General features: G+C 34.5%; 1 non-coding gene across 1 annotated transcript; it reads left to right on the top strand.

The window, feature by feature from the left end:
• Positions 1-1,726: 1,726 nt before the first annotated feature.
• Positions 1,727-1,829, top strand: LOC114579466. The gene has a single exon (XR_003700466.1). It is a non-coding gene; the product is annotated as a U6 spliceosomal RNA (small nuclear RNA).
• Positions 1,830-17,259: the final 15,430 nt, after the last annotated feature.

The raw sequence follows: 17,259 nt of genomic DNA, 5'->3' as shown, positions 1-17,259 counted from the left end.
TGTGGTGCTAATAACTTTCAGATACTGCAATGCTAAGAGGCCAATTTGGGCACTGAGGCGTTATGGATTATGATGTACTCGAGCTGGACAACTAAAAACTTAATGCCTCAAAGTTGATATTTGACCACTACAGTGCTACTCTCTGGAGAAATTAGTGCTGCAATAATGATGTTCTATTTCTCCAACCATTTAATTGATGGCACTATTACATTATTTATTTTGATGCCACCACGCTATATTAAAGGAGAATTTTATGTATTTTTTATATATTTTTTATCAATATAAGTAAAATAACATATTTTTATTGAAAACATAACACATAAAATAACCCATTTTTTACATGTATAAATTGCACATCTTGTTAAGATTGATGTGATAAAATCAGACTGTAAAGGAAATTTTGGCATGTGGTGCTGTGAGGTGAAACTTTTGCAATGCTTTTTGAACCTAGAGGAATTTCTTGTTGGCGATGAACATTTTGAAGTGACATCTAAAAGTGATTGGCTAAAGATGAACCATAATGCATGTGGGTTAATAAAAAATTGTTTATCTTAGAAGATCAAGTATGGGGTGATGATGGATACATCTATTGAGAAACTGTGGAAGAAAAATTTTCAAACAAATAGCCTTGAGAATATCTCTATAAAAAATGTTAACTCTATATATTTCAAATGATTCATGGGGATGAACACTCATATGATTTCACAAAGTTGTTGGCATATATGTTAAATCTAAAGGAGGAGATTGTAGATGAAAATAAGACACTCCTTATTAAACTCAGTCCTATATGAGTATGAAAACTTTACAATGCAACTCATTCATGGGAAGGTGGTCTACAATAATGGTGAGGTTACTACAAAATTGTTGAATAATGAGTTCGATTATAAGGACAAGAAATATGCCAAGATGGATTTGTGACACTCTCATACTCCAACAAGGAAGATCAGAGAAGAAGAGGATTAAAAAAGTTTACAGAGACATCAAAATTAAGTGGGGAAAGTCTCATGGACATGTCCTTTGAATGAATCAGTGTGCATTCTATTTAGAGACTAATCATTAGAATAAAGATTACCCAAAGTTCAAGGAGAAGGGAAAGAGAATTTCCTCTGAGGTAAAGGAAAACCTTAGTGTGCACAAGTGTGATGATAATTATCATGTATGACTATCTATAATTTCTCATAGTTTGCACATAAACAGCTCATGCTAAATTATTGATGCTAGTGCTACCTATCACATTTGTCCTACTCAAGAGGGGTTATATCCCTATAGGAAACTTGATTATAGTGTAGTAACTATAAAAAATGATCAAGTCCATCATACTATTAGTGTAGGGAGCACCTTTATTAAAATACATTATGGTATTATGTAAGAGCTAACTGATGTGATATACATTTCAAATATCATGAAGAATTTTCTTTATGTTTGGGCCTTAGAAACTAAGGGCTATAAGGTAGTTATTGAGGCATGAACTCTGAAGATATTTTATGGAGCATTTGTTTTTTTGAAAGGAGTTCATCATCACCACTTTTACTATATTAACGGTAGAATAATGATTATTGATTATTGTGGTCGATATTTCTTCTTATGCCACTATATTGTGGCATATGAGGCTAGCTCAAGCTAAAGAGGCTTCATTTATAGATTTGTTGAAGAAAGGATTGTTCAAAGGAGTGAGTACCTGCAAGCCCAAATTTTTTGAATATTTTTTTGAATAGCCTTTAGAATCATCTTTTTAGAGACATCCAATAAAATTGGAATAATATAGAGAAGATTAGCATGACCCCTATACAAGAATGACACACATAAATAAAGAAATGGTCCAAATTTTTCCTTTAAATTTTTTTATTAATTCTATAGCATCTCTAAGAAGCGATGCGTTGTATGGCCTGAATACAGCAGCAATTATGCAAGGGCCACAGCTCCGACACCAGGATGTAGTGTTAAATAGGCAAGGGTTTCCATATCAAGGATTGATGTGGGCAAAGAAGCTAGTACATGAAACTAAAATTAGGATAGGAACTTGGAATATAGGCTCCCTTATAAGAAAACTAATGGAACTAATAGATATTATGTTTCATAGGAAAATAAATATTTTGAGCATTCAGGAAACTAAATGGGTTGGAGAGAAGGCTAAGGAAATTGATAGTTTAGGATATAAACTATGGTATTCAGGGTTAAAACATACTAAAAATAGTGTAGGTGTGATTATATATAAGAGTTTGAAGGACAATGTTATAAAAATAAACATAGTTAGAGATATAATTATAGCTTTCAAGGTTTTTATTGATGCTAAGATTGTTAATATTTTAAGTGCTTATGCTCCCTTAAATAGGTCTGGATATGGGTTCAAAATAAAAATTTTGGAATGATTTAGAAGATTTAATACAAAAGATACCTCTTAAAGAAAGAGTTTTTATTGGAGGAGATTTAAATGGACATGGTTGTAGAGAGGTAGATGATTTTAAAATTATTCATGGTGGCCATGGGTTTGGAACGACAAATGAAGGTGGTAAGAGCATATTAGATTTTTCTTTAGCTTATGATTTCTTAATAGCTAATACCTAATTTAAGAAAACAGATTAAAATCTTATCACTTATAAAAATGGATATTGTAAAATGTATATTGATTATTTTATAAGAAAATTAGATCATATAGATTGCAATAAGTATAAAGTTATTCAGAGTGAAAATTTATGTACCTAACATTTATTATTAGTTTAGACTTTAAGATAAATTGGTAGAAAATAAAAAATAAAGTAAAATGATTTTCTAAGAATAGATGGGGGCATTTAAAGAATATTAATAAAATTCATTTTTAGAGTAAGATTTTAGATCTTAAGATTTTTTCTGTGCATGAGGATGCTAATGTTAAGTGGGAAAATGTGGCTAGTGATATTAAAAATATTACAAAAAATATGTTGGAGTTTTGAAGGGAAAAGCACCTAATAGTAAAAATAGTTGGTGGTGGAATCCTAATGTGAAAGAAAAGATAAAAAAAATAATAAGATTTGTTATAAAAATTGCTTTAGATGTCAAAATTCTTATAATTGGGAAAGCTATGAAGAAGCTCCTAAGGAAACTAAGAATGATATTTGCAATGCAAAGAGCTTAGCTTTTAATGATTTACATAATAGACTAGATGGTAAGGAGAGAGAAAGATATATGTATAAGTTATACAAATAAAGAGATAGGAGTAGTAATGATTTAGTTTAAGTGAAGTGTATTAAGGATGAAGATCAAAAAGTACTTTTCTTAGAATATGATATTTAATAAAGGTGGATGAGATATTTTGCTAAACTTTTTAATGAAGAAAGTGAAAATACAATTGACTTTAGTGACTTTAGCATCCTAAAAAAAATAAAGATTTTTATTTTTATCAGTATATTAGTAAAATCTAACTTAGAGAGGAATTAAAGAAAATAAAGTGTGGAAAAGCTATTGGACATGATGATTTTCTAATAGAGATTTGGAAATGCTTAGGAGATGAAGAAATTTCTTGGCTTACTAAACTTTTTAATACTATTTTGAAGACTAAAAAGATGTTATATCAGTGGAGAATGAGTGTGTTAATTCCTTTGTTTAAGAATAAAGGTGATGCACATGAGTGTACGAATTATAGAGGAATTAAGATAATGTGTCATACTTTAAAACTATAGGAGCGAGTGATTGAGTGTAGGTTGCGGCGTAATACTAATGTTTCTCAAAATCAATTTGGATTAATGTCGGGTTGGTCTACAATGGAAACCATATATTTATTGAGGGGTTTGATGGAGAAATATAGAGAGAATGAGGAAGATCTACATATGGTATTTATTGATTTAGAGAAAGCATATGACAAAGTTCCTAAAGAATTGTTATGGAGAGTTCTTGAAAAGAAAGAAGTTAATAACCTTTACACTCAAATCATTATGTATATATATACTTGAGATATTACTTGTGTTCAAACACAAGGTGGTTTGACCAAGTATTTTCCTATTTTGCTTGGACTACATCAAGGATCAACCTTAAGTCAATATCTTTTTTCGTTAGTCATAGATGTTCTCAATAGACAATTGCCTTAATGTACCTTGGTGTAAATATTTTGCTGATGATATTCTTCTTGTTGATAAGACTAGAGTGGGAGTTAAAGGTAAACTTAAATTATGGAGGTCAACCTTAGAGTCCAAATGTTTTCGCTTAAGTAGATCAAAAATAGAATATATGGAGTGTAATTTTAGTAGCAATAGACCTAGTGAGGGGATTGTGACATTGGGCGATTGAGTTATTAATAAGAGTACACATTTTAGATATCTTGAATCTAGCAGAGTGATGGTGAAATATATGGGGATATTATCAGCAGAATTCAAGTTGGATGGTTGAAGTGGAGGAATGCATCAGTCTTATTATTCGATAGAAAAGTCCCCCTTAAAATTAAATAAAAAATCTATAAAATGGTTGTGAAACCTGCAATGCTTTATGGTGCCTAATGTTGTCCATTAAAAGAAAAGCATAATACTTAGTCAAGTGTTAGAAAGATGAGGATGCTTAGGTGGATGAGTGGCTTTACCCTTAGAGATAGGATACGAAATGAGTAAATATGTGAAAAGGTTGTAGTAGCTCTAATGGAAGATAATATTAGAGAGAGTCACCTTAGAAGTGTTGGTCATATTAAATAGAGGCCTTCCAATGACCCGGTTAGGAGAGCAGGTATTAGATTTGACTTATGTTAAGAAAGGTACAGGTTCACCTAGAAAGACTTGGTTAGAAAATATTAGAAATGATCTTTATTTATTAGATTTGAATGAGAATTTGAGTTTTAATAGGACACAATGGTGAATATTATTCATGTAGCTGACGCCATGTTGTGGGACAAAGGCTTGATGTTATTATTGTTATTGTATGTGCTTTGTAAGAAGATGCATGTATCCTTTAGTATTATTATCCACAATACAAAGAGTCTTCTTGAGTATGTTCATGTAGATCTTTGGGGCCCAAGGAATAAAACATCATTTGACAGGTACAATCTCTTTTATTGATAATTACTCTAGAAATGTTAGGGTGAACACCACGAAGTACAAGAGTGAAGTACTATAGATTTTTAGAACATAGAGTAAGTAGATTGAGACTTAGAGTGGTCAAAAGATTTAGTAAATCTGATCAGATAATGAGGGAGAATACACATTAGATGCATTTTTGCAAGACTTCCAAAGATATGGGATTAAGCACCACTTCACTATTTAAGAGACACCGCAATAGATGGGGTGGTAGATATGATGTATAGGAATTTGGTGCATAACGTTTAGTGGATTATGTCTGTCACTTGGTGAAATGACTAACTTCTGTAGTCTGTCGATTCTCCCATTATGTATGTATGGGATTCTTTCCAAGATTTATGCCCTAATCTATTTAATCATCATATGTTATATGGATTGGTGTCTTTATTTAATCATCCCTTACAAAATGATACGACCATTACTTAAGTCCCTTTCCTTATGTAGCTCATATTTTAATCAAAATAGATATTACTTAAAAATATCTTGATACAATATGGGTAGGTCTTAAAAAGTTTGGCTATTTATAGAAGGTAATTATGAGTGATTTTTCTAACCTCTCTGATCACTGTAAAGCCCTAGGACATGAAATATATATATATATATATATATATATATATCATTTACAACCTCATTTGAGGAAATCAATCCCAATCAAATAGGTTATTTCTCGTACTCTTATTTTGAAGGAGAAAATTATTTTGCCTATTACAAATAGTAAATTTTCCCTCAGTGTTCCTCATGATGGTATTTCTCCCCATTTAGATGCTATTGGGAATGTGAATATGGGTAATCCAATAAATATTATTAATCTTATTTTGTTGAAATCTTATTTTTGTTAAACCATCTCCTTTTGAAGGATCTATACTCAATGAAAACTATGATGGCATTTAATTATTGGTTGATTTACCTGTTACATCTAAACGAAATGTGAGAACATGGTTAGTGTGGGAGGGTTTTAATCTTTCAAATTCTACTCCTAAGACTGCTATTGTATTTGTTAATCTCCCTCCTCCCCCTCTAACCCAGCTACTTCATCCTCTAGTATAATTGGTAAAGGCTTGGGTCAGGAAATTATTACTCAAAAATTTTACTTTCCTAAATCTATTGTGTCTAATGATTTATTGACTCTTTTGAAGAGGATTCTCATATAGATAGGTCTAATTCTAATTGGGTGTAGTGTGAACTTCATTCTAATGTGGAGGTTCACTTCAAAATAAAAAAGAATTCTAAATATAACTTTAGAAATGATTCCTTAGAGGATTTCAAGAGTATCTCTGATAAGAAAAAATGAGGAATTATAATAAAAATAATTTTTATGTGTTAGCCTCTAACTCTAGGTATACTAGAGATAAAACAACTAATAACTTGGTTTATTATGAAGAAGTCCCTTATTTGGCATGTTAGAGGGGTGGGTAATATATGATCCTATTTGTGAATTCATAACATTTGTATGATATGTAAAATTTACTTTTTTAGCTATTTTATATGCTTTAGTTAATATTTCTAAATTTGTCACTAATCAAAACCAACTTGGTTTTCATTCTTTTTTTTCCAACTTCAATGGGATTTTTTTTGTTGAATGATCATATTAAGTGGTCTATTATAATCTATATGTATTACATTAGTATCTCAGTGACTACTCTAGAGAGAGAAGCTCCAAGTTTTTAAAGAGAGAAAGTTTTTCAAAATTGTCATTTTTTCGATTTGGCGGCTCTTCTGGGATGCCGGCGAGTGGCCCGGCAGCGGTCGCCGATGGTGAATCTACTGATGGCTTCGGATTTGTGAATATTTTGATGTCCGATCGTCCTACTAAGAACGGGAATCTGGTGATCCAAGAACCTGCTGTTCCATTATCGATCTCCCCTATTCTTGTTCTGGGCAAAGGGAATGAAATCTTATATTCAAGGGTGGATTTTGATTCACCCATCTCGGGTCTTAAAATCAAATCCACTGATGGTGAAATTTCTTCTTCTTCCGGTATGAAAATCTTTGTCAATCATTTTGGCAATTCGGTGAAAGGGAACGGTGGATCTTCAGACCTCCCTTCAATTCCAAATTCTAAAGATTGCTCCTCAATTCTTTGTGAAAATGTCAGCATTGAGCCTTTATTGGCTAATGATCTTAATGCTTTAAATAACGGTAGAGATAAGATGGGATCAAATCAGTGGTTAAAGCAAAATCATCTTAAAATTGATTCAAATACAATAGCAAATTGCTTAACAGAGGATGGCAGGGCTGTGAAACTATTTGAATTGAATGTAAAGGACAATTCAGATCATCTGAATCTATCCATAGTGGTGAAGGAATTTGGAGGTTATATCTCAATTCCATTGATGGCGTGGGAGTTAAGACGTCAATGGAACAAGTTTGGTAAATTTCACTTGACTTCTCTTGGTCTAGGATGGATGTTATGCTCGTTTGATTACAAAGAGACTATGGAGAATTTTATTATGGGTGGACCTTGGTTCGTTAAAGGGAATATAATCGAAATGGATAGATGGAGTTCAAATTTCTATCCATCTTCATTGAAAGGCTTAAGCTATCCGGTTTGGGTTAGATTTCCTAACCTCCCTCTTTTTTGTTAGGATGAAATCAATGTTGCAAGGATTACTTTCCTTATTGGTACTCCTCTACTTATTGATGGGAATATGTTCCAATGGAGCAAGAGGGAATTTGGAAGAGTTTTTCTTAGAATGGAGCTTGATAAAAAACTTCCATTGAGAGTGTGGATTGAAGGTCCTAATGGTAGGTTTTTCCAAAATGTTGAGTATGAGAGAATAACTTCTCTTTGTTACAATTGTGGCAAAGTTGGTTATTCAACTTCTTCTTGTGGAGCTAAAGTAGTGGTGGAGAACTCTGTTCAGAAAGAGGCCAATATTAAGGAGGGGGTAAAAGAGCCTAAAGCAGCTCATGAAGATTCAGTTTATGGACCTTGGATTCACATCAATAATAGAAACAAAATTGGAACAATCAGAGAAGGGTTAAGCAGGTGAACTCAAAACCGGTTTCAAAAATCTATAAGAAGATTTTTAAGAAGAAAGAAGTCCAAGGGATTTCTTAGGTTGCTGCTTCAGAGAATTCTTTGGAGATATCAACGAATGAGAAGCTGGATGATTCGGGTTTTAAGAATCTGAAAGAAGATGGGTCTTCTGAGTTAAATTTGGTAATTCCTTCTCTCACAGATTTTTCTTTCCCGAATTGCAATAAATTTGATTTACTCAGTGAAATTGATGAGTAAGTTTGTGAAACAAAACAATTTGAAAAATGCTCTCCTAGTAAGCCTGATATTGAAGAGGGAGAATTTGTAAATATTGAAGAATCTGTGGTGAATAAGATAGTTGTTGAATCTTCCACAGTGTTTGATAATAGAGAGATGGATAATATTGGGAAGCCTAAACCCAAACTTCAAAAGGAGCTGAAGTTTTTGGGGCCATTAAATCAATCCTCTAGACTTAAAAAACAAGAAGGAACTAGTAGAAAGAAGGGTGGGGGACCTTCCCCCTCGGTGACTAAATGAGTTCTTTTGTTTTCTGGAACTGTAGGGGGGCGAATAAGAGGGAGGCCCCTCTTTATTTAAAGGAGTTTATCCTTGATTGGAAGGCTATCTATGTGGGCATTTTTTAAACTAAAATTGATTCTTTGGAGAAGTGGGAATTTATTAAATACATGGGTAAGATTGGAATTTCTTTCTTTATACATCTAATGGTTTTTCTGGAGGGATTATGGTGATGTGGAGGTCTGATTTTGCCAGTTTTTCTTTAATAACAACAAATGAGCAATGTGTGAATGGGAAGCTTTGTAAAGCTAATAAAGGATCTTGGATTATTTCTACTGTGTATGGGGGTAGAGATGTTTATAGTAGGAGGAGCTTGTGGGATTGCTTAGGCTCACACTTTTCTTTGGAGTTACCTTATGTTATTGGGGGTGACTTTAATTGCATCCTTTCTCAAGATGACAAGAGGGGAGGTAAGAAATTCAAATTCTCTCTTGCTCCTCAAGAGATGAATTCGTTCATGAACAGTTTTGATCTTCATGATGTGGGAGTTATTGGGCCTAAATACACTTGGTGTAATAACAAAAGTGGAGGTGCACGTATTTGGGAGAGACTTGATAGGTGTCTTCTCAATTCTAAGTCCTTGGAAGCTCTACCTCATGCTGTTAATCACAATGTGGTGCAGGTTGCATCTGATCATTGTCCAGTTGTTCTTCAGCTAGATTTTCGAAATTTTCAGCATCCTAAAATACTGCGGTTTGAAGATGTTTGGCTCTCTTATCCTACTTCCTTTCACGTTGTCAATAAAGCTTGGAGAAAACAATTTAAAGGTGATCCTATGGAGGTGTTGAATGAGAAATTTTGCTTTGTGTTGAGAACTCTTTTCTTTTGGAGTAGATCTAAACATAAAAATTTGATGGAGCTTAAAGAGAAACTTAAAAAAGAGGTAGATGATCTGCAAATTGAAGAAGCTAGTGGGAATGGGTTGTCAGAACAATCGGTTATGCTGGTCAAATCCAATGTTCATGAATTGAACATTACTCTAGCAAGGTTAAACCTTTGGTGGAGACAAACGGTGAAATTAAAATGGATTAAGGAGAGTGATATTAATTCTTAGTTTTTCCATGCATTTGCAAATGGGAGGAAGAATGGTAATTTCATAAAGCAAATAAAGGATGATATGGGGAACTTGGTGATCAAGCTGCGATTTTTTTTTTTTTTTGAAGAAAAGCCAACTAAAGCTTTATATAAAAATCAACAGAACAGACAAACTACAAAGTGGATTCCTCCTTCAAAATGTTCATGAATGAAGCAGGAATCTTATTAACCAAATAATCTTCCCAAGAAAAGTTTCTTACTAAAGCATAGTTAGCACATAAGTTTGCTAACTTATTACTTTCTCTATTAATGCTATTAAAGATCACAAAATTGAATTTAGAAAGAAATTACATACCTTCATCCTTTAGCATCCCCTTATTCAAAGCTTTTTTGAAGAAAGAAATAATGTTTGAGTTATCACCTTCAATGAAAATGCCATTATAACTTAACATCCATTCCTTGATCTCCTCTTTGATAGAATTGATAGCAAGTAATTATAATTGGCCAATATTCCAATGAATAAAATGATTTACCATATGCATAAAGGAATCTACCTTTATTGTCTCTAAAGACAGCTGTTATACCCGCTTTGTATGAAGAAGTAAGAGAACCATCAACATTAACTTTTATCCAATTGGGTGGAGGAGGATGCCAAGTATTGGACAATCTTAACGACTGATTGACATCACAAAAAGCCCAAATTAGAAGAGCTAAATTTGTTGGTAATCGAAGCTTGAACAATAGCCTCAGATGCTATAAAGCTGGAATTATCTTCTATACCGCCATGAATTATCTTGTTTCTACTTTTCCAAGATAGAAATACTAACGTACAGTAAAGATTTACCATCATCCATTTACTGGAAACATTGTTTTCCAACAATTTTAAACATTATTCACTAGAAATGAACAAAGGAAAACCAAAACCCCAACGGTTTAAGTGTTCTATTATCTCTTTGATCTTCAAACAACCACAAATAATATGTTCCATATCTTCATTACATTCACATCCTCTTGGACATTGAGCGTTTACAGCGATTCTTCTATAGCATAGGAAATGCATTGAAGGGATTGCATTTCTCTTTAATCTCCACCAAAAATTCTCTACCCAAGAATTTAATTTTGCCTTCTTAATCCATTTCCGTATCATATCACCCTCCAATCCAGAATTCTGAACTTTCCTTATGAGTCCAGGAATAGTCATGCCAGAATTTTGATTAATAAGAACTAAGGAATAAGCAATTTTATCTTTGAATATCTGGATCTTCATTATAATTTCAATTAGCTCCTTGCCAAAGACTTTGTTCAGATTATTTGCATCCCACATTCCTTCAGAAATGAAAGCCTCTACCATAAACTAACCGTCCTCCACCGGAATTACAAATGTAGGCCAATTGTTAATACTTTTATCAAGGATCCAAATGTCTTTGAAAGCATCAACTGATTTTCCATTTGCTATTTCCCATTTCACTATAGGATATAAAGAATTAAAACCTTCATTCAGAATTTTGAAAGCAGCCGAATTGTTTCCATTGTGATTTTCTTTCATCAACTTGTTACCATATTTAGCATCCATAATCGAGTGTAATAGAGACTTTTTTTCTTGAACAAATCTCCATGCAAGTCTAGCACGTAAAGCAGGTGCTTTAGTTAAATTTGAATGAATTCCTCTTCCACCATATTCAATTGGTTTGCACATATCATTCCAATTCACATAATGCATTCCTTTGGATCCATTTTTCTTGTCCCATATGAAATTTTTGCATATTTTATCCAGTTCAGCCAAAATTTTTTTCGGAACCAAAGAATGAGTAGAGTGGTAGATAGGAAGAGCAAGTAATACTGATTTTACAAGAATTATCTTGCCTGGAAAAGATAAATACTTATTGCCCCATTGACTAAGCTTTTTGAAAGCTTTATCTATAATGGATTGAAAGTTTTCTTTCTTAAGTCTCCTTAAAGCCATCTTTACACCAAGGTAAAGGAATTCTTTTACATATTTAAAGCCCATGATTCTAGATAAACTTCTCTTCCTTTTTCTCTCAACATGTTTACCAAACATAATGATGGATTTGCTGTAATTGATTTTTTGTCCTGTCCATTCACATCCATTCACAGAATTTATGGAGAATTCTCTTCACACCCAATACTTCTTTCTTATTAGCTTTGGAGAACATAATGACATCGTCTGCATAAAGAAGATGGAGATACGAGGTCCCTCCGGACAAAGTTTGATACCACAAGAGCTATGATAAAATGCATTTGAGATAAGTTGTGAGCAAAGAATAAAAATAATGGGGGATAGGGGCAACCTTGCCGAAAACCACTTCTAGCTTGGATCCAATTAGAACAATTACCATTGATGATAATAGATAACATAGGATCTACAACACATTCCATAATTAGATTAGAAAAATGAGGAGGAAATTTAAATTATTCCAATACTCCTTTAAGAGAATCCCAAGCCATAGAATCATAGGCTTGCTCCATATCCACTTTAAAAGAAACAAGACCCGAAGAAGCTTTAGAAATTCTAAGTTTGTGTAAGATTTCATGTGCTAGCATAATATGATCAGATAAAGATCTACCCTTAATGAAAGCCACTTGTTCTATAGAGACAAATTTAGATTTCTATTTACAATAATTCTTGCCACCACTTTGTACACCGTGTTACAAAGACTAATTGGTCTATAATTTGAAGGAAGGGTAATATTTCAAATCTTTGGGATTAGAATAATAAACGTTTCTTTTTAATCTTTGTTCAAATCACCAATTTTAAAAAATTGGCATAAAGCTAACCAAAAGTCCTCCTAGATGATATTCCAATAAACTTTAATAAAAGAATGAGATATACTATCAAGCTGCGATTGAACAAGCTTTTTTTAGTTTTTTTTCTAAAAATGGAAGTGAGGGGATTGCATTGTAACGGGTTGGCCGAATAAATTGAATGCTTTAAGCAGTGAAAGTGTGAACTTACTGGATGCTGAATTTATAGTGGAGGAAGTAGAGAAAGTCATTTTCAACCATGGAGGCAATATATCTCCAGGGATTGATGGAATTTCGTATTCCTTTATCAAAGGCTATTAGAAAATAATTGCTCAAGACATGTGGAAGGATATCTTTCAGTTCATTTCAATTGGGAAAATGAATGCTAAATGGAAAGAGATATTGGTAGTCCTTATTCCCAAGGTTCAAAATCCGGTAGATCCCTCTCAATTTTGTCCTATTAGTTTATGCTTGTCTATTTACAAAATCATTGCTAAACTTCTTTTAAATAGACTTAATTTAGTTATCAATGATTTGATTTCTGAAAACCAAGTTGCTTTTTTAAAAGGTAGATCCTTATCAGAGCATGTTTTTTTGGTGCAAGAAATTTTTCATAAGTTCAGATTTTCTAAATCAAAAAAGGGATGATGGCTGTGAAAATTGATATGGAACAAGCATATGATTGTATGTCTTGGAGTTCCTTGGAAAATATACTTCATTACGTTGGGTTTCCTAATGTTTTTTCCAAACTTCTTATGGAATGTGTTACCTATCCAAGATTTTCAATTCTCTTCAATGGAACCCAATCAAATTGGATTGAAGCTAAGTGTGGTTTTAGACAGGGTTTTCCACACTCTCCCTATTTGTTCATTTTATGTTCCCAATTGTTATCAAACAACTTGCACCAAAATGGGAACAATTTGGGAATTAATGTGGTTGCTTTGGCTCCCAAAATATCCCACCTTCTTTATGCGGATGACAATCTTCTTCTTTTTTTTTAAGCCAGTATTGAGCACGTGAAAATACTTAAGAGGATCATTGTGCATTACTGTAGCTGGACAGGGCTATCAGTTAATGTGAAGAAATCAGCTATTATGTTTGGGATGTTGGTTAATAGAGCAAAGAAGAAATCATTATCCAAAATTCTCAATTATAAGGTGGTGCAGGAAATGAAGTACTTGGGTATTAATCTCTGCTTACGGAGATTGATCTCTTATGATTTTTTATTCTTGCTTGAGAGGGCGTCTACTAAAATCAATAGTTGGGGTAATAAATTTTTTTTATTACCTGGTAGAATTGTGCTGGTAAAATCTGTTTTGTTGGAAATTCCCATCTTCTATGTCTCCCATTCTTTGGTTCCCATCAATATTCTGAAGAAACTGGAAAAGATATGTAGAGAATTTATTTGGAAAAAATCAGACAATGCTGCTGGAATGCACTATATTTTGTGGGTGGTGCTTTATAAACCTTATGTTGAAGGTGGAGCGGGATTACATTCTCCTGTTGCTATGATGGGTCCTCTTAGATCTAAATATTCTTGGGAGTTTATAAAGGAGTACAATTCTTTGTTGTATAGGACTCTAAGAGCCAAATACGGGAATGATATCTGTAGTGGAACAAGGAAGCAAAACTGCTCGTTTACATGGAGGATTCTTTTGAACGGCTTGAGTTCCTTACAGCATATTTTGAGATGGAAGGTTGCTACAGGTGTTTCCATTGATACTCTTGAAGATATTTGGATCCAAAATAGAAGGTTTTCCAAATGGCCTACGTTTGTCAATGCCATGGTAGATGAATTTCTAGGCTTGACTTTTTCATCCAAAATAGAGAATGGAATCTGTTTGAGCTAAATAAACATTTTGGCCCAGAATTGACCAAGTTGATTTTACAAGTGAAGATTAAAGAAGGGACAGATTCCAGAGAACTTCTTTACAAGTTTACAGGAAAGTCTTTAGCTGCTTTGACTAGAACTGATCATAATGCTGTTTGTAATAAAAACAGCTGCTGGAAATGGCTCAAATTAAGTAAAGTGTCTGAAAGTTTATTAGGGATGTTAAGTCCTATAGAACTGGCCCAAAGCTAATTAAAAGAGAGAGGTGATTTGGAAAACTTTAAAACCAAAGTAAAACTACAACCAAAATCACCACAAACAAAGTGCGGAAGAAAAATAAATGCAGAAGCGATAATAAGAAAAGAACACACCGGATTTATAGTGGTTCAGTCAAAACCTTTGACCTACGTCCACTCCTTGGGCACCCTCTAAGTATTGCACTAAATCGTGACTCTCCTTTATCCCAATAGCGGAGAAGCTCTTACAAAATCACTTCCACCTTCCCGGTGCGGCGGAGGAGTCGCCGGTCCTTTACACCAAAGAATCTTCTTCTTTTGGTGAACTTACCTCGAGACAAGCTTGATAACAATGGTACTAAGATGCGAGTTCGCCGGAGCAACCGTGTGGAATCCTCCACCACACTCCTTGAGTTCCTCCCCCTCACAGGATCTCTCCCTCTCAACTCCACCCTTTCCTCTCTCCCTTTCAAGCTCTCTCTTTCAAAGTTTCCCTACAAGAAGAAGCTATAATGGCTGCCAAAGACACTTACAAAGTGCCTTGCCATAGCTTAAATAGAAGCTCTCAAAATGAGCTCATAATGCAAGTTGCCTGACTTATCATCCAGGACGATGCAATTCGTCCTAGCGATTAGTTCAAATTGAGAAAATCATCCTGAATATCTCCCTTTAAATGAAGCTGGTGAAAGTTCATTTTGTGTGGATGTAAGCCCTATGAACTTAGTCCGAAGCTAACCAAGAGGGGGGGGGTGAATTGGTATTAAAAATTCTTAAGACAAAGAAAGAAAAACACAACCAAATCACACCACAAAAATAAATGCGGAATTTAAAAGTGCGGGAAGCAGAAAAAGAACAAGAAATTTATAGTGTCGGTCGACTCGACCTACGTCCATCCTTGGAGGACCCTCCAAGTTGCATCTACAAAAACGTGACATCCTTTAGCCCCAAAGCTAGGCGGGAGAAGCCCTCACAAGAAACTCCTTTTTGCCAACCCCGATAAGGCAGAGAACCACCTCCTTTTGCTTCCTCCTGAAGCTGGCAGAAACCACAAACCAAAAGCAAACTCCTTACCTCTACCAACCCTTCCACAGCTAGAAAACTCCAGACGAAAGACAAGCAGAGCGATCCTTGAGCAACCCTTGTGAATTCCCTCACAAGCTCCCCCTCACAAGATCCTCTCTTCTCCCTCTGTCCTTTTCTTCCTTCAAGGTCTTCTCACGTCAGGCAGTAGCCAAAATGACTCAAAAACGTTGAAGAGAGCTCTTTAATAGAAAGAGATCAAGAGAGAGCTCATTAATTGCAAGTTAGCCGACTTTATCGTCCAGGCCGATATGGACACCTCGGGCCTGGCCGATTAGTACAAGATCAAAGGAAGATCGGCCAGAGCACAACCCTGGGAACAGTCCTGGACCGATTGAAATTTGGCTTTATCTGTCCAGGCCAATCTCACGATCGTCCTGGCCGATTTAGTTCAAATCAGGAGGTAAATCGTCCTGAGCACAGCCCTGGGAACAGTCCTGGCCGATTGAAATTTGCTTGCTCGTTCCATCCGATCTCACAATCGTCCAGGCGATCGGATCGTATCAACTCATCCTTAATTACTCCCTTGATTTCCTGATAAATTAATGCATAATTTTTGGTAATTTCTTTCCAGGCCGATCCGGGAATCGTCCTGGCCGACTAATTTTAACAATACAGTATGCCTAAACTGTCTAGGCGGCTATCTCTTTCTATTTTGAGCTTATCGTCCTGGCCGATACACATAATCTGTCCAGGCCGATAGGTTAATGTCGGCAGCCTTAATTAAGATCCTTAATTAGACTTTCTGTTTTAACCGATCGTCCAGGACGATATAAAATCGGCTTGGCCGATGAGTGGTAAAATAGAATACTATTAGTCTCTCAATTGTGTGTGTGAAGGTGACTTAGTAATCAGTCTTCTTTGGCCATTACAATAGACTCAAAAGGTGAAAAATAAAATTACAGGACTAACTCAACCTAAACCTACGTAATCCTGAACTTGGCTCTTCATTGATCGTCGATCTTCGATCCTAAATCAGTTAGTAAGAACAAAGTAGTCCAAGAGAAAAAGTGTTTGTCAAAATCATCAAAAATATACAGAAATGAAAATAGTGTTTCAACTAGCTGTGTATGATTGTCTATCGTTTCCCTAAACATGCTTGCGATCGGACCTGCGACTGAAAGTCCCCATTAATGCTTTCCAAAACTGCCTAAGAAATTTTGGAAAAATTGACCTGGTCGGTCAGGACGTTATTTTATAAGTCTAGGCCTAATATTCCATGACGATATCCAAAAATAAGATTTTTCTAATAGATACTTGGCGGCAGTTCTTGCTGAATTGAGACCGATCGTCCTGGCCGATACAAAATCTCCCAGGATGATGTGTTTTGCATAAAAGATGACTGCTTTAAGTGAGGATTGCCCTAATTAGGGGTTTCTACTTTTGTCAGATCGTCCAGGACATATAAATATCATCCCGGAGATGGTTACCAAAATAAAAATCTTTTAAGGGCGGCCACAACAGAAATCTTCCAAGTTATAAATCACTCAGATGCCACACCAAATAACAGTACAAACTCAAGAAAAGGAAAAAGATTACAAACTAACACAGACCTAGTCTACCAATCTTGAGCTTGGTTCCAAATTGTTATCTGATCGTGTGGACCTGAAACGTTAGCACATAAGGCAAATATAGAGAAATAAAGAAAGTTTGCTGTCATCAAAATCATAAAACATAATCCGCACAATCTCCCCTTTTGATGAGACAAACAATTAATTGAATTTA

Source organism: Dendrobium catenatum, unplaced genomic scaffold (assembly GCF_001605985.2).
Source record: "Dendrobium catenatum unplaced genomic scaffold, ASM160598v2 fragScaff_scaffold_402, whole genome shotgun sequence".
Classification (NCBI taxonomy): Eukaryota; Viridiplantae; Streptophyta; class Magnoliopsida; order Asparagales; family Orchidaceae; genus Dendrobium; species Dendrobium catenatum.
Note: the sequence above shows the minus strand (reverse complement) of the source record. Positions and strands in the feature narration are given on the sequence as shown.